General features: G+C 44.1%; 1 pseudogene; it reads right to left on the bottom strand.

Moving 5' to 3' along the window:
• Positions 1-25,300, bottom strand: part of LOC8027449 — a 35,740-nt pseudogene extending 10,440 nt beyond the window's left edge.
• Positions 25,301-25,551: the final 251 nt, after the last annotated feature.

Here is a 25,551-nt window from a genome sequence, read left to right as displayed (position 1 = left end):
CCATCCAACGAATGTGGAATTTAAATAAAACTGCAGTAGTTCAAGAACACTGTCTGTAGTCACTCCACTTGAGTTCCGGAAAGCGATTTCGTCTTGGGATTCAGTGCAGGCCCTAACTGAGCTAAGTAAAGGGTCAATAGGAAGGGAATAGAAAAGGTCTTGTACATCTATGCTAAATGCACTGTGATTGGAAAATGCATTTGTCTTTAAGGTTTGAACAACAGTTTCAGAATTCTTAACCAAGAAGGGATCCTCAATCCGAAAAGCGGAGAGATGTTTTTGGAGAAAGGCCGTCATTTGGCGTTGCCACGTACCCCTCTCAGTGACTATAGCTTGAAAAGGACAGGCTTCCTTGTGCGTCTTTGCACTGAAAAAGACCTCCAGGTGCAGTCCTTCGGCTTCTTTTATGTTGGCAGACAGTTTTCTTGAACTGCTGCAGTTTTATGTAAATTCTACATTCGTTGGATGGCAAAACAGGCTATTTTTACAAAAATCGGGGGTGTGTATTGGGTCTTTTGTCGCGCCAGTCTCAAGCGATATTTTTCTTGCGAGAATCGACCGTGCCATTGCTTTAGCTATTAAGTCCACGCCTGTCACCAACGTGTTCAGATATGTAGCTGATTTTCTTTTACTGTACAAAAAGACTGCGGATCAAGATTTAGTTACTACGATTATGGACATTTTTCATACGTGCGGTTTTGGGCTCACCTTTACCTTTGAGAAACCTAACGAAGGGGCGTCGCAATTCTTAGACCTTTTCCTCTCATTGCACGCCGATCACTTGTGCTGGGCATTCTCACCACGTTCCAAAAAAAGGTATTGTTCACTACACATCCTCGCACTCCAAGGTGGTGAATTGAGGCATTGCTATCTCTTGCCTCACCTCAGCCCTAAAAAAGTCATGTTTCCATGCCATTCATCGGAGTTTCTTGGGCCAGATCGATAGACTAAAATCTTCAGGGTTCCCGAATCAGGTCTTAATCGAAGTGATAGGAGCGCTGGTGAAGAATGTAAAAGGGGGTGAAAAAACTAGGCGCCCCGTAGAAAAAAACCGGGTGGCGGTTATGCCATACCTGCACAAAATTTCGCATAACCTAAAACAAGTGGCCAGCAGGTATGGTGTGCCCGTTGTACTATCAGCCCCTAAGAAAATGCGACAAATTTGTTCTAAGGTTCAGCAGTCTTCGTAGTTTCTAGAAAATGCGTCTCTGGAGCCGACGTTCCGCGGCAATACCCTTATAACAAAGGCAAGCTGGATCAATTTAAGTGAAGGTTTCTAGTTTTTTTGTTTTTGTTTTTTTCTTTTTGAGATTACAAGTTACTCAATGTTTTCCATCAAAGTCAGTGCGAGTCATTGCAGATGATTAAGGAGAGTTTAAATAAAATAAAAAAGAGAGTTTTGTTTTTACATTGCAGTGCAATTTTGCCACATTTAGAAACGTTAGCTTAATTTCTGCAATAATAAGGTAACTAATGTAATGGCTATATGCATATATTTCTTATATATTCGAGAAATACATATCCAGAAGCTTATTTTCGTAAGTTTGTGCCCTTTTATATGGAGTAGTTTCTTGGTAAAAAAAATTGTAAGTCTTTGACACGTGTTTACTTAACGCGTTTCGTAGTTTTTCAAATAAAAAATGTATTTTACTGTATTTTCTTTTATTTTGTGTACAAATCGTATGACAAAAAGAAAACGTTTCGCGTACGTTGTGTTTATAGGCTGATACGCTAGCCTGGAGAGTGACCTGAAGGTACAGGCTCTAACCAGGGGAATGGGGAAAGCAGAGGAAGCTGCAACGCGATCAAGAACCGTGAAAGAAGGAACGACAGTAAGAAAGAAAATAAGACAATATCCCAAGGCTTGCCGTGCCAGGAGGAGAACAATGACCGGAGAAATGATGACCGGCGCACAAAAGGAGCAGCTAAATGAAGGAGTCCGATACTCGCGAAGTCACCCAGCCGACGAAAAAAAGGGCCCCTGCAAAAGCATACATTGGAAAGGGCCTGCGAGGAGAACCAGCAAAACAGGACGCGATGGGAAATCAATGGAGCTCGCCCTGGAACCCAGATCGTCTTCCTTTTCACCGGATTAAACTAATGAAGGACGCACGGCAAGAAATAAACAGGCAAATAAACAACAACAAAAAATGCTTCTTTGAGGCCGCCGAGGGTGATTAGGCTATGGCATTTAGAGGTCCAGGTTTGTGGAAAGAGTTCGTGTGCCTTAGTCGTCGGGTATCAGTTGACTGATTCAGAAGAGGAGTGTGCAGCACTTTAAAGAAGAGCTAAAGAGGTCCTTGAATTCGGAGAATAAACTGTAAAAGTTTTAATGTAGGCATCTTCAAAGTTATGTGTCTCAAGCTTTATTGCGATCTTAGGGGAGCGAGTGTCCGAATTCGCTCTTAAAATTTCAACATAGTCCCGCCCGTTGTGGTGTGCCGAGGGCAGCAGAGTGAAACTTCCTGGAAAGTGAAGCCTGAGCGTTTCATTTTCTCACGTCAGCTACGTCGCTGCTCCTAGGCGAAGCGAGAAAAGCCAGTAGAGGGTTTTCACCGCCGAGCATCTGCGGCAATGCTGACGCAGCAGTGCGGATAACCCCGGCAAATACGTTTCTCTTTCTTTTTCTTTTTCTTTTTTCAAGCACCGTCACCTCAGATGCGTTCGGTCTGAGCGTCAAAAATGGAAGTGTGTTTTAGGTTGCACACACTAAACCGAATAAAAGGAGAGGATTACTTGACGTGACGGCGTAACTTTATCAGACTGCAGGCGGCTCGAAGGGACGCAAGGCCACGCATAAGGTGTGGGCAAACGGTCGACGTAGAATTGCCGTTCGAAGTGCGGATATCCAGACAAGACACCTGCATATCCACTGCGTCTGTCGGCGGCCAGATTCTCTAGTGCTTTAGAGGGCAGCTCTTATGCGCTCGTTCCCATGTTTTCCTGCGTCGGCGTCGCCGTCGCTGTCGGCGTAACCGAAGGAGGAGGGAAAGGTACGCAGGAGGTGGAGGGGAGGGTACGGAGGAGGAGGAGGGGAAAGGTATGGAGAAGGAGGGTGAAGGGGAAAGGTATGGAGGAGGACGGGAGGGTACGCAGAAAGAGGGAGGTGACATACGAGTAGGAGGGGAGGATACCAAATAGGAGGGTACAAAGACAGAGGAGGACACGGAAGAGGAGGAGGGTGGCGAAAGAAGGTTACGTGATTACGTGAGGTTACGTGATCACGTGAAGTTACGTGATCACGTAACCACGTAAGGTTAAGTGATCGTAACTGTGTGAGGTAATGCGCAGGAAGAAGGCTACGTGATCGCTTGAAGTTACGTGATCACGTAAGGTAACGTGATCACCTGACCTTACGTAATCACCTGAAGTATATATTTATACATATATATATATATATTTCTTCCTCAAACTCTTAAGCAGGGTATACCGCAAAATCAAAATACCTCAAGAGCTGCGCTCTAATTTCGCTTTACAGAGATTTGTAACCGTCTTTCGTTTTTGTGTGCGCGAATGTGAGGATCAATGCCTTGTAACTGTTGTGTGCTGTGGTGTCGGGGAAATTATGCCGGATAACCGAAGGACAGAATACACTCCTTCCCAACCAACGAGCGACGGCGTATCCAATGAATTAAAGCAATTTCGGAGAAAATGCTCAAGTTAGAAGCTCTTCAAAGGTACAGGTCCCCTCAAAGTCAAACGGAGCGCCGGAGCGGCGACCGAACTGCATCACCGCGCTATCTAGCAGCGCCGGCTGGAACTGATAGGTGCCGTCTGCGCATGCGAACGTGCCTTCCGCTGGGGCCTCCGTTTTCCTCTTCCAACCCACACGTTATCGGTGGTTCGAGCGGCGCAACGATTTTCCTAAAATTGACACCTGATAGCACAAGGGGCGGTGCTCATCGACAACACTGGCCCTTTCCCACCTGCCCTCAACGTTATCTCTGCGTGTGAGCCGAACACCTAACGATGTTTATCGGAACAGCGTTTCGCAGTTCGAGACACTGATAGTGCGAGGATCAAACAAGAAAGACGGAGGACGGCGCGGACGGCACGCGCGCATGCGCAGAGGGCAGCTATCAGTTTCAGCCGGCGCTGCAAGATAGCGCGGCGATGCAGTTCGGTCGCCGCTCCGGCGCTCGGTTTTACTTTGAGGGGACCTGAATGTTGGTTCGGCAGTTATTTGATTTTTGCTTGTACTCTTTCACTTCCAAATTCTAACTGCGCCCAGAAGGATGATGGTACGGTAAGCAACTCCGATGTTTCGTTTAGTCTGAAAGAGGCGATAGTAGGTATTTTTAGAACAAGCGACCACGTCCAAAGAATTTTTTTAATTTTTTTATTTTAATTTACTTTACGAGTCACCTGCGCAGAATATTTTACGCTGTCTTTTAGCTCCTTCATTCGGTATCACCAACTATGAACCTACGTAGCTGGATACTACGGCTGTGTGGCTGTCGAGACATTCAGGGGCGAATACTACGGAAACATTTGGTTTTGGACGAGTCCTGATACAAGACGCAGCGGATCATCATCTGACAGATGTTTTAAATCGAGGGAAACTGCACCTTCGAACGCAACTGGTTGTTAGTGTGGTGATGCAGGCTGAAATGGTGATGAACAAGCTTATGTCGCCTCAGCCCATCGCTCTGTCCTTCCGGTTACATGACCAACGAAAAGTTGTCAGGGACTTGACATTAACTACGCTGCCAGAGTTCGAAGTCTGGGAAACTTGTGAAAGCGACCACTCACCTCAAACAGTTCTAAAATGCATCCTTAACTTGTTCACTAACATGTATTCTTCAACAATACATGCAAGGGGGACATTTATGCCTTAATGCATGGATGCAGCGCAACCTCCACCCAACAAAGCGACACTCAGTTCTTCTGGAACTTAGCATTGTTTTAAAATAAACTTCGAAGGAACCTCGACACATCTGTAAACCGATACACTTAACCCCAGACGGAGGGAATAAGGAAGTTTTCTTATGAGACGGAACTATTCATTTTGTCACGCTCGTTTATTGCATGATGCCCTTCTGACACGTAGTCGATCAGTCATATTTCGTGACGCATTCGCCAGTTTAACTCTTCTAAAACAGCTCGTTCTTAATTAAAACAAACGACCCCTTAAATCCCACAGCGTCACCTGTATTCGTATTTGTTCTTTTTTTACAAACATGGCCGCCCAACCTGACGCGGGACCTATAAAACTTCTGCACTCGAGCGCGGCTGACTTTAATCGCGGAAATTTCGGTGTGTCGGAGAATATTGTTTTGCTCTAGCCACACTACGGGGAGCCACTCCCGTTTGAATCGCGACGGTCTATCCTTTTGTTTTTCCTTTTAGGGGCGAAGCTCCTTAGGGTCTAGAATTGTCCGTCCGTCCGTCCGTGCGGCCGACGTCCGTACTCACATAAAAAGAAAAAAATGTTTGCGCAATCGACACGATTCGTACTTGTGCGGGGAGACCCCAGTGGATTTCCAGTCCATGGAACTGTCGTTTCTCCGCCCTCTGGCTTAGCTGCACTGACGTCACGGAGAGGCGCGCAGGCCTTAGTTTTTATGCGCCGAGAAACTGAGGGGGCGAAAAATACGAGAGTGCGTGAGGACGTGAAAATGCCGAGCCGTGGTTGGAATGACCAGAAGGTAGCCCTAAAGCTAGCTGCCGTTATTTTCAACTCCCTCGTCCAACACGTTAGCACTCGAGTCGCCTGCGTACTGCGTTGGGCTTTCGCATTCCAACGCGTTCAACGACTGCAGTGGAGTGAAAAACAGTTAGCTTTTGTGTCTAGTTGGGACTCGTTTAGAATTTTCTGCTTGAAAATTGTAAAAAAAAAAGTAAGACGTTTACAACTCCCTCTAATGCCGAATTAGAGCGCAGCTCTTGAGGAGGAGGAGGGAAGGGTACGGAGGGAACGGTATGGGGCCCCTCATCCTTATCCGTACCCTCTCCTCCTACCTCCTCATATACTCCTCCTCCCTCATCCTCCTCCTCCCCTCTTACTCCTCCCTCCTCCTCCTCCCTCCCGGGAAACGTCCCATAATTCAACGTGCGCGTCACCGCGCATTATGGGACATTTCCTATAATGTACCGCGCGGTGCCGAAATGTCATGCTGCCGAAACGTCCTCGCGGTGCATTATGGGAAACGTCCTATAATGCACCGCGGTGACGTTTCGGCAGGATGCCAAAACGTCGCCCTCGCGATGTCACCGGTGACCCTAGTGACGTGACGACGGTCCCGCGAGTTGCATTCTGGGACGTTTCCCATAATGCACCGCGTGACGCCGACGCCGACGCCGCTCAAGGCGGAAACAGGCGCCTAAGATCTCCTTTCTAGAAATGTATAAATTGTGCTATATAGTTCAGGTATGTTAGGGATCGCGTTAAAAATTAATTCAAATGTGTGTACATTTCACAAAAACAACAAAATGCCAGCAATTCATTTTTAATGATGTATACGTTTTTTTGTTTTTATCCTGTTCTTGCGATTTTGTTGAGAACTCCCACTTTCGACGGAATCCTGAAACTGAAACCCCCACAAAAAATATATTGGCATATCCGAAATTATGTACAAAGACACTCGACAGCCGAGGTTTTTGGATAAAAACGCTGCGTGGGTAAACGGGCCAAACCAGAAACGAGAGTGGAAGTCTACGCCCGAACTTCCGCTTCCACGTGTCCCGGAAAAGAGCCAACAAAAGTTGACCCAGAAGGCGAACATTGTAGCTCGTACTTCCAACTTGGCGTGTCACGTGATTTCCGAACTGCAGCCGTACAACAACAGCCGGAGGCACGAGGAACATCAATCAAACCCGATAGAAGCCCAAGAACAAAGGAAATAAGAGAGAGACCGAGCGAAAAATAAAGTATATCGATAAACGAACGACCTTGCAAGCTTCAAATCGCAGACCTATACTCGCATTGAGCAATATTGGGTGTGCGGGCAAATTTCTCAGATGTAGTGAGGCATAGAAGGGGAGAGATGGAAGTCTACGGTCTTTTTTGTTTACTTCTTCCTCCTTTTCATCTTAGTCTTTCTCACTTTGTATTTATCTTGTTTCTTGGCGGGCAGGGTTTGAGGAGGCGAACTTGTCAATTTCGTGCCTGACACTGCATGCGTCCTATCCATAACAGCAAAGCCATCACTCCCAGAGCGTCTGGATGGCTCTCTCGCGAGATTTTAGACACGCGGGACAGGGCGTTGGAGAGGAAGAGGTGGTGTAACAGAAGAAAGAGGAAGTTGGAGAGGGAGTTCCTCGATATCACCACTAGTCTCCCCCGAAAACGCCAACGCCAGATGTTCGCGTCAAAATCGGGTGGCGGAGGAATAAAGGGAAGGGGTAAGGAAGGGGAACCCGACAAAAATGAGCAGTCTTTAGTTAATCCTCAGTACCGATGCAGCGATAGAGGCGACGCGTCGCGGCCAAGTCGTTGGGCATCGGCATCATGTTCACGCACAATGGGGTCCGTAAACAAAAGAGTTCGGAACAAAATAAACATCCAACCATTTTGTTCCGAACGCTCCAGTTTATTCTTTTATTGTGAAACGAGTGAAAGCTCGTTTCCCGGCACGAGCTCTTGCCATTGTGAGGACTACAACGGCCTTTCGTGATCAGCCATTTTTTTCTTTCTTCGAGAAAGCGCGTGCAGTGGCCATCGGGTACTACAAGGAGCCCGACTATAGAGTGGGTTATAAACGCCGTGACGTAGCTTTTTGATAACTCCTCCGCTTTGCGCACAGCGGACCCGGGTTCGATTCCCGCGGTGGGGCGGGAGATCTTTTTCGAGGATTCGGCAACATCGACGACGGACACCCTACATCCTACTACGCTAACTACAACGCCGAAAACGGACGTAATTTGCAGTGGTCAGAAGAGCCCACAACGCCCGCAAGCGTAAACATCTAGAAATTACGGCGTATTTGCGTCTGGCGATGCAGGTTCCCAACATCACGAGTACAGAACGGCAGAAAATACAATAGTGCCAGGAGCTCCAGAGTGCACACAAGGAGAATGTGTTTGAAAATATTGGCGAGTCATCGCCGGCGGGTCCCGAGTATTATCGGGTAGGAGTGTGACGCATACAGCGTCGCGTGACGTCATAGTGTCTCTTTACGTAACAGTTTAACGAGGCGTTATGGCCAACGCTATTAGACCGTCATTAAATGAGCTCGGTTACGGACCTGCCCATAGACCCCACTTGCTCGAGCAGTACCCCTTTTTCCCTCCCCTCTTTCGACGCGCCACTGTTTTGCGAACGGCTGTTATGCTTACCGCAGCGTGTGCTATCGAATTCGTACGTTTTGACGCACAGAGTCTAGATGACGCTTTACCGTTCTGTGTGTTCTCTCCTTCGGGACAATCGGCCACTAACAGTGACTTCCACGATATACCGAGTCTTCGCGCGTATCGTGAAAGGAAATATAGCGACATGGGCAGAGGGGAATGAAATGCTCACAGAGCTCCGGGGAGGCTTGCGTCAGGATCGCCGACTGGAAGATAACTATTTTACGACCACCCAATGTATTGAGGTTTCGCACGTAAAAAAGAAAGAACTCTGCTGTGCTATTTTCTTGATATCGCCAAGGCCTATGACAGTGTGCCTTATGACCTACTGATTCTGTACTTAGAAGAGCTTAGTCTTCCGCACCAGTGGTTAACGCTGATCCGATGTCTGTACTCAGGCAACGCGGTAAAAAAGGAGCTAAATTGTGCCAAATCACAAGAAGTGACGGTGACAAGGGGTCTCCGACAAGGCTGTCCGCTTTCACCGCTCTTGTACATCCTCCATGTGTCGGAACTCGAGAGGCGTCTGGTTCAGTCTGGAATCAGGTTCTCATTGGTGCATTTAGAGGAAGGAGAGGAGGTTAATTGGGTACTGCCGGGTCTTACATTGGCGGACGACATTGTACTGATTGCGGAGACTGCAGAAGACTTGCAGGAACTGGTATACATTTCCGATGAGGAGACGGATGCTCGAGGCCTTCGCTGTAACAACAAAAAGTCGGCAGTGATGTAGCTGGTTGGACCTCAAGAGCCTAATTTAGGTAACTGCCTGCTGAATGGCGAAAAAATTCCCGAGCAAGACACTTACAGGTACCTCGGTATTACACTCACCAATACCCAAGAGGACTTGGCGGAACACCATCTACATCTCCGACAGGCAGCTACAGGAGGCACCAACGTTTTTCGCAAGCGAAACTTATGGAGCCGCAACCGGTTTGTTGTTACACGAGAATTCTGGAAAGCGGCTATAGTATCTAGACTGACTTTTGCGAGCGCCGTTATCTGCGTACACGGAGATGTGCGGGAGATCTTGGAGCGCCTTCAGTGAGACTTCGGGAGGCAGGTCGTAGGATGCCATGGTATGGTGGCCAACGAGGCTGTCCAAGGACACCTCGGGTGCTCATCCTTCGAAGCCAGAGTAGCGACGAGCAAGATTGGCTACGACAGGCGGCTGCGATTCATGGACCGAGGTCTACGGGCAAAGCGACTCTTCGTATCCACCCACCTTACAGGTATTAGGCCCGAGAGCGAACACAAGTGTTGCTGCGGTCGCTGCGCCTTGATTGGGTGAAGCGTACCGTGACGTCAGGGTGATGACTCCGCTCCGCGATCTCGCATCGGCTCGCTTCCCAGCACCGGTTTCCTGGTTTGGCGTTGTGACGCAAGCTCTTCGAGGAGCTGGACTTCGTTTACCCGGTGTACAAGACGTTGAGTTAGGCCGATATTGACGTGCTTCCGTGCATTTTATAAGCCTGCTTGTCTGGTTTACTTTTAAAATTGGGTTACAAATCCCAAAAGCTATCGGCGGAGGCAATTCCGCCGATGAACCTCCCCGCCCGTCCACACGACACAAGGCAATTTTGCGAAGGATTGGTGAGCGGTGGCGCAAGTGTTTCAGACGCTAAAATTCTGTTCCTTGCATGTTCATGATTTAGGACGATATTACATCCCGCTTTCAAGGCATTTGAAGTGGCATTTATATCATGGGCCTTTGGGTGGTCGGCAAATTAGCTCGGGACTCCGACTTTGCGCTGCCGCTCTGCATACGCTGGTTCGCAGATGTTTTAAAGGCCCTGTGTCTGATTATCTTTGAAGTGCTCTCGGAACAGGGTTGTTTTACATAAATGTAGCTTCTTCGTAAATTAATTATATAGTTTATACACGTATGCAGGCATATTTCTTAGAAGATGCACAATTGCTGGCGATTAGTTTGTACGGTAGCAGCAAAAACCGCTCAATTGCCCGCAGTTGCCCGTATTATATGTATTGAACTGCCCAATATAATCACAGCAATAGTGCCGTAATTTGGAATGTTTATACTTTTTTCTGACATTTTTATTCCAGCCTCGGGTATTCGGAAAATATGCCGTTTAGTCTAAATTGTCATTTCCAATTAAAAGAGACACTGCCGCAGGTCTCCAAAAGCGTCCTCAGCCTCCAAACTCCCTACGGCTGGACTCTCTGACAACAGAGGAAAACAGGAGTAAAAGCAAGCATTCGAACGGCTGTCGAGTGGTAGATGCAGCACTAGTAGCACAAAATGTGGAACCCGTGAAAAGCGACAGTCTGCGCGAGAAAAGGTTCTGGTATTTTAGCTTCAGGACAATTCGATTTAAGTGAAATCTCAATTTTAGGACTTAACGGACTAATAACGAGCTAGACACCTTCGCTTACGTTTGTTATACATTACTTGAGGGTTGATATAAACAAGTCCACAGATATCACCCGTGTAGCCCATTGAAATACTATCTGTCCAGCAAAGGTCAAATGCGAGCAATGTATATAATAAATGTTCCTTGTTTTTTTTTTTACTTTTCCCCTGCACTTGGGCTGTCTTACTTGTGATTCTCTCCACATGGCCCAGACTGTATTTAGCATGTTGCCCGAGCAGCATGCAGCTTTTCTGCTTCGGCGATCTTGTTTAAAAACGGAGATACAAAACAAAAAATAGTACACATAACTTGCCAATTCATTCAGACCATCAGCAGATTTATTGTGCGAGATGTAAATCTATAGTGATGCTCCTGCAATTGTGGCCATATTTCTTTATTTTCATATACCAGCTGCGATTCATGCGTTGCCTGCCCTGTCAACCATGCTTAAAAATTTGGTTGAAGTTTCGCCTGTAGCTACAGGCCATACCTCAATAAGGCACATAAAAAAAATTACACTTCCTACGAAAAACACGCCAAAAAAAAAAATTAAATAGAAACGAGCGCGCCGACAGCTGGCGTCGTCACAGCCTCCACAGGGCGAGCGGGGCGAGCCGGGGAAAAATTCTCTCCTCGCCGTGACGTCACCCCGGTTTGCCGTAAGGGGGCGCCACGCGAACTTCTTAACTTCTCGGAGCTAATACAGACAAGATGGAGGAAGTGGCTATCTCAACTGGAACAAAAATTGGTTTCTTCACAGTGCCCTTGAGTGCCAATAACGACACAAATTGGGAAACGGAGGTGCGGAAGACAGTGCGTGTGGAGGAGGCCCTACAACGGGCGGAGGCGGCTAAGAGCAAGTCAGCACTGCGGGCGTACAACCTCAGCAAAATACAATATCAGCGGAGGCTCAATTATACGATAATAGCCTGGGCAGCCGCTTGCTTTTTGGGGCACGTGCAGGAGGGCTGAGAACGCTAGTGTACCAACAGAAATGTAATCGGATGGTGGAAACAACACATGCCGGGCTTGTGGAGATCATGATGAAACCATCAAACACAGCTTCCTCTCATGCACAAGCCTGCAACCAAGGCATCCGGTGCAGTGGTATCACGCTCCTGAAAACGTACGGATACCTGGCCAGGCCCTTCCAAAAGCCCAAGTGCTAGCGGCAGCACTCGGATCCAATCACCTGCGACAGGGTCAGTGCTGAACGCGTTTCTAGACAAAGGTGCTGATGCTATCCCTCAAAGTGAGGTTGAAACGCGCGGCCCAGAGTCCATGAAGCCGTTTGGACGGAGCTGGGAAGTAACCGAAAGAACGAAAAGGAGACTGGAGGACTGGTGGCGAAGGACAAAAGCAAAGTGAACGCTAAGGAGAAGGAGAAAGTGAAAGATATAAGTGCGCTTTTCGTTTAATATTTGTTTTTGTCTTGGTACGAACATGGTTCGAAACCGCCCGATTCAAAAGGAACAGCTGCAAGATCATCATCATCATCACCATCATCATCATGTTTGACTCCTCAGTGTGAAATATAAATTGGGACTTTGTTTATAATGAAAGCTATTCCGACATATCACACAATCCTTTTGAGAGCAAGCTCATATCTTTATATGACCATGCCTTCCCATTAAAACTAGAAAAAGCCAAAAAAGTTAAGCAAACTTTGGGTGACTCTACGCTATATAAGAGAAAGCAAGACCCACACACCATATACGATTAATGAATCAAGGTAAGAAATCAAGATACCCTTGCCAAGTAAAGAAAACAAACAAAAGAATTCGAAACTAACTAAAGTCGAACCTAAAAAAGTCACGACGCGAATATTATATGAATAAATATCTGAGCATCCTAGGTGACCCCATTAAGTATCAGGAGTACTGTAGGTACTTCGATTTTCAGGCCGAGTAGTCCACCTCCAACTGAATTGGAAAGTGACGGCAAAAGCTACTGAGGTAAGCAATTCTCAGACAAGTTTAATATGTATTTCCTAACGTCAGCGACATCCTCGTCTTCCCCAACCGATGCAGCTAGTGTTATTTCAGATATACTTTATAACGTAACTTGCTAATTTTTATTTTTCCAACGGACGAGGAGGAATAAGAACCTTAACTGTTTGAATTAAAAACAGTACTGCCCTTGGTGATGACGGCCTCAAAGCAGAACCAATTAAATTCATTTCCGGTATATTATTAACTCCGCTAACACATATATAGAGCACGTCATTATTAACTGGTTGCTTTCCAGACCGAATGAAAGTAGCACGCGTTTGCGATGTACATAAGGGTTGTGCACGGTATGATATCAATAATTACGAGACCACCTCCTGTACGTCCTATTTCTTCGAACATTTTAGAACAAATAATTAACAATCGCGTTATTGCTTTTTTCACAAAAGATAATATAATCCCCGAACAGCAGTTTGAGTTTCAGAAAAATGAATCGACGGTAATGGCACTCGTAAATATTAAAGATAAAATTACTGCCAATATTGAATAAAAACAGTTTACGATTGGAATATTCCTTGAATTCAGGAGAGCCTTTGATTTAATTTAACATCAAATTCCACTAACACAGCTCAATATGTATGGTGTAAAGGGGATAGTGTACGAATTGAATGATAGTTAATTGAGTTCTAGATTAGTATTTACTATTTATAATGGCGTCACATCAAATATTCATCGAATAACGTATCAAGCCCCGCAAGGATGAATTTTAGGACCATTCGTTTTTCTTATTTATATCAATGATATAGTTAATATTTGAATCGCTCAAAAATGGTATTATTCACAGACAACCCTGATGTATTTCTTTCCATAGTATCCTCCAGTATCTAGAAAGTACAACTAATGAGTAGTTAAATAATTCATAACTGTGACAAGATACAAAACAGCTCAACTTTAATGTATAAAAACACTCAATACATTGTTTTAGACCAAGACATAAGATCCTTAATTATGACATTGGTATAAAGTTTAACTCTTACAAACTGGAGAAGGTAGAATCTTCGAAGATCCTGTGTGTATGGTCCCACGAACACCTTAGCTGTACAACTCATATGTTTAATTGTTACCTATAAAACACTCCAGATCTATCTGCGCCATGAATAAATTAAGATATTTTTTACGAACATGTTGTAAGTGCCAATTCTACTATTCACTTTTTCACTGTCTTTTAGATTACTGTTCCTTGGTTTCGGGAACGACAACAAAAACTAACTTTGAAAAACTACTAGTGCTGCAGTAAAAAGCGATCCAATCCATCGAATGCCTTTATTATAACAATCACACATCTGCTTATCTTTAAAAACATCGATTGCTTACTATACAGAAGTTTATAATGTTCAATCCTACAAAAGTCGTATTTCATTATCGCAAAACGGACATGAAGTCATTTCACAGTCAGTTTCACTTAAGAGATACTACAACTTAAGACGTATGGAATATGCTAGAGGTCAAATACACACGTGCTATGTACAACAAACGTTAACACAGCAAATTTCTCAACTTCTAAACAAGCATCCTCGAACTCTGGAAATGGCTGAAAGAATAAAGTCTATATACATTTAGAAAAAAAGTATAAGGGGTTATACTTTGGAGCATAAATGTCTTGCATAAAAGTGTGTAGACCACCTTTCTTTTTCTTTTGTTTTTGAGTGTGCCGTGTAGCTGTCGTGCCGCTGCGGAACCTGTGTAAGGCACGGGACCATGGTCTGGTGCTACTAAGTAACTTTTGTCTCTTACAACCCATTTCAAAATGGCTAATAAAATTAAATAAAATTAAGCTTTATATTTATTTCAGCAATTTCTTTAGTCTGTTTATTTCTCCCAAAGCACTTTATTAGATAAACCAATTAACGTTTTCTTGATTGTGCAAGCGAATTCGTAATCGCGATTAAAACAAAAGAAAACCGTGTTTTTAACTGCCATACAAGTCTCACCGAAACCCGTCCTTTCGTCCACTATTGGTTATGCAAATAGATTTCGCTAAGCAATCGTGCACCGGTCCTACGCCACATAAACATAATGAAGACGCGTGAACCTATAGATTTCTTTTTATTCTTGATATTTCTCTACTGCACAATTAAGTCTACAATTAAGTTAATAAAAGTATCGAGCTTTAACGACGGTTCATTCGAGTATGATTTGCCTCCATAACAACGCCTTTTACTTGTGCATCCACAGGCTGATGCTTGAATGAATACACCAATATTAAATTTTGCTTTTGAGTATAAAATGTTAATGTTTTCCAATAATCTTTCCTTAGAGATACAGGCGAGCAATTATTCATATATTAGGAAATCAATATGTTATGCACAAGATAATATTTTAAAAAAATCACTAAGACCAGCATTTTTCCATACCTATAAATCTTTAAATATATATATAACTACATTTTATAAAATATCCTTTTATGGTATTGCAACATATAGTAAGATAATGGCGAATTCAGTCAAGAAAGTAATTTATTTCGCGTTATTTTATTATCGTAAAAAGTCCCCTTACAAGTCAGTCTTTGGACTGCTCGTTATAAGCGGCGAATTTGGTTCTCTCGCAAAAGATCCTGTCAGTATTTTCGAATTAAGGATGACGACTGCTTTCAGCTCGGTTAGTGTACCTGAATTACAAGATATAAGTTTTTTTTTTCTTTTTTATATTGTGTGTAGTTTAATAAATATCACAGCTCAAAATTTTGATTCGGGTGCCTACTGCAAAACCGAAACTATCTTCAAGAGAGGGATGGCAACACTGATCATCAGCTGTAAGGGCCGAGACGTCACGTCACGGTGGTGCTGTGGTACGCATCGCCTAATGAAGCTTGACCAAAAGCTAACCCACTTGCCACCAGGGAAAGAGCAGCTGGTTGCATCTTTGAAATCCGTTCCAGTGAGTACGCGGCTCCCCTATGATGTAATTTTTCGGCTGTGATCATATTGCTTGCCACCAAAGCGACACCAGTCATTTATTGTTTTGTTTTTAACCAAAGTTGCCCTTTAATTTGTTGTCGAACATCGCCATAGACAAAACTAAGGACATAAAGTGTCCGAGCGACAGGGCACGCCTTACGCCTCCTCTCCGAAAGTGCAGTCCGTTTAGTGGCCGCTTTGAATTCCTGTCGGCAAGGCTAGTTGTCATGCAGCTCCCGACTTGGCCGCGCTATCGGCAAGCGGTTTCTGTTCCTCTCTCTGTTTCCATAGGCCTATTCTGTTCCGCTGACGACGCTACCGGCTGGACGGGGCTAACTTTAGCGTTTTAGGTGCTGATTGTTTTTGGTTAGATGTTGTGAATGGCTGGGGTACGGCCTTGGGCTAAGGGGTGGACTTGGGCTCGTCTACGGTCGCGGTTAGAGCAAGCGTGACCACTAGAGCAAAGATGGGCGTTGAACTGGCACATACATATACCAAAGCATGGAATGATTATAAGCAAAACGATGGCCGCAGCAAATTTTTGCAACTGGAAATCGCTTGCCACACTACTGTGACAGTATTGTGACCCCCGTAGAGCATAGATTTAAGAAAGAAGTGCAGCTCAAACCACGGAGAACGTTTGTAATTTAGTTTGAGAACGCCTCCTCCACCGAGTGGTCGCAACCGCACTTGCGTTGTGTTGTCGCGTCACAAGGACAAATCACTACAATCGCTTTTAGTTTAGCAGTGTGCTTTGTGTCTAGGATATATATATATATATATATATATATATATATATAAGTTTAGGAGTTCCAGGAAAGGCCTTTACTGCAACAGCGTTTCAAACAGGGACCGCTTTTCTTCAGGGTGGGATGGTGTGTGAAATGTCCTCTTCTTCTTGTTGATGTTCGTGTGGAAGAGTGACTATGAAGGGTATTAAAAATATTCAGAACAGAAGGAACAAAAAGATTGTAAATCTTTGAAATTAGTAATTATAAACAATATTAATCCAAATCATTAAAACTTAATAAATTGATTTGTAGTATTTTCCCCAGTCTTTGTAGCAGTTCTTAAGCACAATCAACTCCGAGCAACCGGAGCGCACACAAAAGAAAGTTGAGGGACTCCTCAACTTTCGTTTCACGTCCAACCGGCCCGTTGAACCTCCTCACCGTGTGTATATATATATATATATATATATATATATATATATGTATATATATATTGTTCTATTACAAGGGTTAAGGAAAATAAACTCAAGAGAAAACTTATAATATTGAGGTAGCCTTGGAGCACCCTACATTGAGAAACTCATAAAAGTTCTTTGTCTCCATTTCTGTTAGCTACATGGTAGAAAGTTCAGTGTGTAGATAACATAATTGAAATGTCTGCAACAAATAAAGTAATAGTAATCGTAGACGAGGCGTGTGCGTACGAAATGTACGCAAAGATATGTGACAATTTTACCTGCAAACATATGTTTGAAGTTTCTTTTCGCGCGGTCAAACTGGAGTAATGAATAAGCTTCGAACACATATGAGGCGAACAGTTTCGAACGCTGTTGAGCATTTCGGGGTATTTGTTTCGGCAAACAGGGAGGCCATGCGTGACACGCTTCAGATAATGGTGCATCTGGCCTTTTGTAAAAGCCAGCCAAAGGTCCCGAAATGCACCGAGCATTGTACTGATAGTGAACAACTTCTCAGAAGAAACCGCACTAAACTTTAAAAAATAAGTGAAAATAAAACGTTTATAGCTTGGAGGCTACCATTAAGCTTAGGTGGACGTTAAATAACTACGTAAAACAAGTGCATAAAAACACCTATTTGGACTTGGGGCATACAGCTAGACAATGGACACGGAAACTAAACTGAACTCGTATAATGAAAAAAAAAAAAAAGGATGAAAAGAAGCTTGATGCTTAACAAAGCCGGGATGAACACCAAAGTATTTTGTGTCTTGGAGGGGGCGGAGGTGGCAGTAGTGGGTTGGGCAATTGAAAAGCAGCGTCACGCGCCCACAAACAGAAACAGTTGAAATCCGTCTCCACACACACACGCACACAGAAAAGAAGCAAAGTGCTTCAAAGGCGCACTTCAAGTGACAGATCAGCAAATATTTATCGAGAACCGAGCACTACGCTTCAAAACGGACTATGTAGAAGGGGAAAGACGAAAAAAAGTTTCTAAAGAGGTGTAGCAAAAAAAAAAAAAAAAGCGGGACAAACCCGGAAGAATTTTTGTCTTCCGCGAATAAACGAGATAAAAAACAAGAGTTATGTGCGCAATTTGAACTGATATAGCGAATACGAGCGTAGTTTAAAAAAAAAAGACCTCACAGAAGAGTTTTTTTTTTATTTATGAGACAATTTGTTGCGAGTTTCCTACAAGAAGTTGCAGAAAATTATATAAATGTAGGAGCGCTCTCCTTATTAAACCTGGCGATCTACTGAATTCTAGAGATAGATCTGAGAGTTCGTTGAACTAATTAAAGCGGTCAAAATTACACCATATAGCTAGTGCTCCCAAACTCTATTTTGTCGATGTGAGGATGCAACTGCGACTTACTTGATTTAATGGAAATAAACTGTTCGTGAAACAAAAAGTTAGCACATATTAAATAAAACCGCAGTTTTCGTTTAAAAACATTCCTCTTATTTAACCTGATGCTGTTATTCCCGTCTAAAATATAATTAAGCCTTTCGACGGCGACATTTGGGGTTAGTGAAGTGGTCTAATATAATTATATTAGTTTGGGAAATATAACCCAGATTGTATTGCGTGGATTATTTTTGAAAAAACAAGAAAACAAGGCTGCCGTCCATGATTTACAGCTTTATACCGGTACGCGAGAATGCTTTTGAATCCAATATTACTCATGGAGTTTTCTGAGGTGTCGTTAACACAGTTTAAACCCGCGGACATATATGATATTATTATTTTGTGGTATATATAGAAAAGAAGATTAAATGCACCTCAGAGGTACAATTACACTCGAGATACACAGACTGCGCAACGCATTTTGAGTTGCCCACAGTGGTGATTCGTTAGCTTCTTCAAGCTTGGCGGTCTCACTAAATTCAACTAACTTTAGCGGACCCAGCTCCCACTACGTGGGCGACAAGCGTTTCCCCGCTAAATTTAGCGAGCAATTTGAACTGAGGAATAACTGCACACCAATTCAGGTTTGTCCATTAAATTTAAAGAGGTAAATGAATTGGTGAGAAAGTGAATATCAATGCAAGTTTTCCCGCTGAACTTAAATGCAAAACTAAATAGGTGCATTTAGCCGTCTTCCGTTAAACTTAGCGAGGAATTCGGATAGTACTATCGTCGTGTGTTGCATACACATTGAGTTCTTCGCGCCGAATCTAGCGAGAAAAATTGAATTGCTTTATTAATATACACTTTGTGAGGTTCCCCAAATAAATAAATAAAAAAAAACATTAAACGGGTGTCAAGTCATACACAAATTCAGATTTTTTGCCGTTCGATTTTAGGGTATTAGAATTTGCATCTCTTTCTGGAACAATGGCGGAGTATAGGTGGAAGCCTAAACAAGTTCCTTGGAACAAATGACTGCACTGCCCGCATCTCACCCCAAGCGAGACTAGTCCGGAGGCAGCACTCGCCTGTTGTGATCAGTGTGGACGGAAGAAGCGGAGAGTGTCCCCTGGTGGTCAAGAGGAGGTGAGTCGGGAGGCGGCGCCTAGCGTCGTCAGGACGGCGCAGAGCACCAGGCTTGAATCCAGCGTCAGCCGCAGTAGCGCCCTTGACGGGGACAGGTGCAGCTGCATGGCGGCACGCTTCTCGCTTACGTAAAATCAGAAACACCGTCAGAAATGCAAAAAGACAAGCTGCTCGAAGATAATATATATATATATATATATATATATATATATATATATATATATATATATATATATATATATATATATATATATATATATATATTTTATTTCAAGGATTTGTTTGTTACAAAATGATATTTCCAACGAACTTTTTTTTTTTAAATATTTTCGACAATTTTTTTGTTGACATTATTCTCGCCATTGGGAAACTTGAGCCTAAACTTTATTACAATACATTTGTGCAAAACATTTTACGATTATAGGAACATGTTTCTATAGTCGGGTCGACGTCTCGATTTGAAAGTTTGTTTCGTCCCTTTAAATATAAAACAAGTGTGCCGCTAAATATAGCGAAATCATTGCGGCTTAATGTGAAATGACGTCTCAATGTCGCGACTCGGTGACGCCCCCCTCCCCCCTATATTTAGCGGAGGATTTTTTAGCGGGTCACCACTTTAGCAAATCACCACTTAAGTACATAAAGCATATGCCGGATTTGCCGCAAAAGCGCCTTCAGAAACGGTTATCACCGCATGAAAAAAAAATAGAACAATATAAGAAAATATGCTACCGTTTGAAACGAGCACGACGACGCTTGTAGAGTCCGCGTTCGGCGGGCCGCAGGTGTAGTTACCCGAGTCCTGCGGTCTTGTGTCGCGGATGAAGAGGCTACTGGCGTAGGCGTCCTGGCCTCGCTTGCCGCCCGGGATATGTCCGGGACCACCCTTGGCCGCGTCGTACTTGATTATACGCTCGTTGTTGTACCAGAACACGAATGTGTTCGATGGCGCAGCTCATGTTCATCGAGGAGCCGCTGTTGATGAACAGCTCGGGGGACTCCAGGATCCGGGCCCGGAGCACTGCGGGGCGAGAGAGAGGTTCGCGCGCCGTCACTCATGTCGCCGTCATCCAGCGGGAACGTCAAAGTGCGTTCACGCTGGAGGGAAAGGTCGCATGGTTATGGCGAACTGGTGTGTTTGTTTCTTTGCGTGGAGTTCGACCATACATTTTTGCATGCCATCTCGAGTACTGCGTAAAGTGCCGCGAGATACACCACGTGACTACATGCGAACTATGGTGCGTTTAGATTTAAGTTTTCGTTTGCTCGGTCGGTGTCACGTGGTTTGTGGGCGGAGTTTGCGATACAAGCTGCGAGGGGCAGTCGAAAGCGTCAGTCGTCTGCAACCGCCTCCGCCTGGCTCCGTCTCTTCATCGCCGCTATCCTCGTCGCCACTCGAATACGCATGCCTGTGCACACGTACTTAATCTCCCCAGGAAGCGCCCGCCATTAGATTGGAAACGTTCACCCTTACTCAAGTTTCCCCTTTCCTTAAATCTAAGCTATCCAATGCTAAAAGTTACCTTTCGAATGGGCTGACTTTTTTGCAGTTACATATAAGAGTTGCACCTAACTTTTTTTTTTTTTTGGCCGGTGCTTAGATTATGCCAGATGTATCTGCAACTTTTTTTTTTTTTGATTGCCGATGCACCAATAGTATTTTTGATTGCCGATAAACCAACCAACATAAAACTTAAGTTTTCTGATGTGCAATGTGCAGAATATATCGAGCTAGTTTTCATTTATTTTATTCTGGTTACAAATATATTTGCCCACCAATAGTTAAGATTGCATGCATGCAAAACGCATTTAGCGATAATTTTGAACTTTTTAAAAAAATGAACGTTAAGCGTTTATTGCGAACCTATAGAACTTGTAACCCTTACAAATTTGCAGATGTGAAGAACACCATTTCTTGTAAATCTATTCCTCACAACACTACTTCTATCAGGAAAGAAAAGGAAACCAGGACGCACAGAATATCTATCTAGGTCAAACGGGCAGCCGGAAACAAAATTCCCCAATGAGATCCCCTTCACTGAAGACATCCTTCCGTGTTTCAGCGAAATCAAGCCTCGTCTCCGTCTTTCAGCGCTTCGATCTTTCAAAGGCCGGCTGTGCGGGAGTTGACTCATCTCCTTTTTATGTTTCCCGACAAAAGTGACTACCATTACAAAATCTAAATACTTTTAAGGTACGTCTTACTTTGCACAAACATTTCTTTATGTAAAAATAAAGACGAATTACGAAGGAGTTGATGCGAAGAATTTAATTTCCTTTGCCGCACGACAGTGGCGAGAAGAAAGAGGAGAGCGACTGCAAAAAAGTTAAAGCACTCATCCTTCACCCTCCCACAATATCACGTCGCAAAGAGACAAGTATTATTCTTGTTTTTTTCGAAGAATCCCGACCAAAATACAGCATTTTAGTCCCTACCAATGTACAGCTTTTGTCTGGACAAAATTGCTTCCTGAATATTTAGATCGGCGGAAGCGTCTGGCTAGAACCGCCCCTCTTTTTTATGAAAGGATCAAAGTAAATATTATAGCAATGCCAATAATAGGTCAAACCCTGTTCATTCGTTGTTTGTTGCTCTCATGAAAAAACTATGCCATCGAAAAGAAAGTGTATTTTTTAAGGTGCAGGAAGTTCAGTGTTCGTGGAGTTTCAGAATAGGAATCGGGTCATCGCTAAAATGAAAAATAAAACAAAAAGCAAAAAAAACATTCAAGTAGCTTACTTCCTGTTTTGTACTATCGTAGAGAAGGAATGATGGTAATGTACTTCTATATACATATCTAAATATTTATATTTGGGGTTCGAGCGAGCCAACTTATGAAGCCGTTCGGAGACACGATGCGCAATATTATGTCCCGCGAGGATTTTCCTGAAACATTGTTTACTTGAAAAATATATATATATATTTTTTTTTGCTATTTTGTGAAACACATCCACTCACTACTTTTGTTGTTCTATTGTAATCAATACGCAGATATTGGTTCACTAGGTATCAGCAACATAAAACACAAAATAACGACAACGTCTCGGTGCTAGGCCTCCGTAGAAGGAAGATATGGATTTTTGCGGCTTCTGCGTTTCGAAACTGCTCCAAAACATGACAGCTTCGAAGAAGCCTCGTGTACTGTCGTGTCAGACCTGCCAATATGCGACAGGGTTTCCCGAAATGGAAGCGAAAGTTCAAGGTCAGGGGATCGGAAAACAACCTACGCATCTGCAAGAATATTGTCCCCGACCTGAGCCGAACAAAATACTTGAAAGGAACAGCGTCGTTTTTACTGCACGCGTCTATAAATATATATACCCATTTATTATTTGCATCCCGACATCGGACGAACGTGTGCAGGCTTTCCATATAAACAATGGTATCGCATTTAAGCAGCTTTCTTTGTTGTGAATCTCGTCCCATCTAGGGACCGAAATAAAGGTATACTTTTTTATTTACGTATTTTGGTAACTAGAATGCCCCAATTATAGGCAGTTATAGGTAATTTGATGGCAGCAACTATTTAGTTGAAGAAATTTGATCGGATAATATTTGTTTTTTTAATTTGGCATTTACTTAAAAATAAGCATCTTAGCACATTTCTTTGCTAGTTTGCAGGTTTAGTACTCAAGCCCAGACAAAAAACATAAAGTTTTACTTGTCGAAAAATTCAAATATCATTGCAATACAAAAAAAAAATCTAAGCATCACTTTTAATATGTAACTTAATAGAAAATGCTCAATTGAGTACGCTTTGATTTTTACCGTTCAGGCAAAATGCCATCTTATTCTGAGCTGGGAGCCTGCCCTGGAACGAAATCCAACATTTATTAGTTTAGGGACGCACATAAGACTAATCATGAATGCCCTTTTAGTCTTTCAAGCGTGTGACTAGAGTGATATCTATCAACCTCCAATGGCCGCATAGCTTCAACCGCAAACCCAGCTAACGTCCCTCTTTTCTGAGCACCCCCAGTACGAAAAAAAAAACAGGATGAGCGGAGGAAATAAAAGTGCCGGATGTCATCAGATCGCTGACCTCCGATTGGAAGGATAGTTGGAAGACTCACGTGCTTTCCGCCTTTATCTATAACCGCCGTCAACCTCCAAGTAGAGCGAACGAACGCGTCATCTAGCTGCTTCAGGAGCAGGACCTCGAGTTCGGCGTTTGACGTTCGAACTCCAGATCCTGAGTTCGGCATTCTGCCTTTGAATCACAGAACATGCTACAGGAACTGGCGACGCTTTTGTTCGCTCGGCTTGGAGACGTACGGTGGGCAGAGAGCTAGCCTGTGTGCCTACCCCCTGTCCTTTCTATCCGAGCTCGCCGCTCTGACGTAAATGTTCGCTCTTGTCCCTTCCTCTCCCTCAGTTTGTCTCCGTACAATCTCCGGAGGTGTTCTCCCCGAGCACGGCGAGGCGCACGAAGTAGGAGATGAGCGGGTGTATGTTGATCTGGCACTCGTAGTCGCCGGCGTCCGTTGGTTCGGTGCGCTTGATCTGAAGCATCCAGACCTCGGAGCGGTTCATGTGTACCGCCTGGAAACGCTCGTCCGCGGCGTACGTGGCCAGGGCCACCGTGAGGACGTGGAAGTCACGTCGGCGGATCCAGGACACCTGACGAACGAAAATGCAGAAATTAGTTTTGAGCTACACTGACCGAGGTTTAGCAGTTTCGTGTGGCTGTCAAAGAGCCGTGCTGCGCAAGCGCGAGGAGCAGTGACGTCACACGGCGCACAGCTGGCGCACCGGAGCCGCCGCCGCCGCGTGCTCCGCCGCACACCGCGCGCGCCTCGCCGCTCTGCGCATTCAAAATGAGTGACGTCATAGTCGCGGCAGAAGCACTGGCGCCGCCGCGTGCCCAGCTGTGCGCCTCCGTTGCGCAGTAGCTAAGTCTGACGCTGCACCGGAGCCGCATGATAGCGCCTCTCATTTTGTGCGCAAAAGCTCACGCTACGTATATCCTGGTATACACGAGTTAAACCACCGCAAATATTTTTTTTAATTGTTGGTGCCTCTTTATATTTGTGTTTAGTAAGAACTGGTATACCCACATTTTCCCTGCTTTACTATAGAGTGACCGTTATGAATCTTTTATAGAACCCATTACATGAATTCGGTTTTTGTTTCCACTGTGTAACGGTAACTCAAAGAAACAACAAAAATGTAGTCTTAAACCTCGTTTGATCTGGAGTCCAGACGCAGCCGATGCTACAAGCTAATGAATCAATCAGGCAGCGTGAAAAAATGCCCCATCACGGTGTTCGTTATGTTTATGTGCGAGTTCTATAATCGATGGAGCAATCGTGTGCAGGAAAGGCCTAGTGAAGCTACCTGGATGTTCCCACTAGCTCGTAGTGTCAGGCAATGTCACTTTGGCATTATTTCTCTACTCGAAACAGCCGCGAAGCTCCATATTCGCTAAATAATCAATTGCTACCGAGCGAGAGCCAAGTGTGAGCACAGCGCTCGTGCAACAAGTGACCGCTCGAATGATGTTGATGGAAATAATGCAAGGGTGTCGCGAGGCGTTCAAACTGGTAACCGATTGAAGCCGTAAAAAAGCCCTATGATAGGGCTTTTTTTTTGCTACCCTAGGATAGGTTAGAAGTAGAACACTCTTATTTTAATGATTTCAGAATGACAACAAATTTAACAAATTATTTTTGCAATCTACGAACTAGTCTTCGAGCCCCCGAATGATAAAGATACTGTTAGTAAATTTTAACCCACAATCGTTTCAAGCTTTAAAAAAAATAAAGCCACTACTTACACTTCTGAATCCCTTGTCTATTGTGTAATGTATTGCGTTATTCTAGTGGGAAAGACGCACCAAAGGAGAAATACAATGTGAACCCGTCGCCTCTAGGGAGCAATCACTCCAGACATCTCTGTCGAGGGAACAAGCACCACTCGGTCTCTCAATGTCGCTGATCCATCAAATCAACTTGACACGTTCATCCGGCGAGTGGCAAATTAGAACTCATGGCCGCAACTGCGCCACGACAAACACGTTCGCATGGCAGCGCACACACTTCATGTTCAGCATCCGTCTATTTTGTGGCACATATTAGGGCAATATATTACATAAATAAGACATTTAAGTCACTGCTCTGTCGTGCTCACCTCTTTCATTCGAAAAAAGAGAGGTATTTTAATTTCCGAAGCAGGGATTAGAGGTAAAAAATGTACTATTATAAATGGGACAAAAAGTAGGGGAAAAAAGTGTCTCCCGCCAGTCTAAGAGGTGCACGTGTAGCCAGATCGAATCTCGCTAGTCGAAATATGAGA

The sequence above is a fragment of the Ixodes scapularis genome, unplaced genomic scaffold, assembly GCF_016920785.2.
Source record: "Ixodes scapularis isolate PalLabHiFi unplaced genomic scaffold, ASM1692078v2 PGA_scaffold11__112_contigs__length_91849675, whole genome shotgun sequence".
Taxonomy (NCBI): Eukaryota; Metazoa; Arthropoda; class Arachnida; order Ixodida; family Ixodidae; genus Ixodes; species Ixodes scapularis.
Note: the sequence above shows the minus strand (reverse complement) of the source record. Positions and strands in the feature narration are given on the sequence as shown.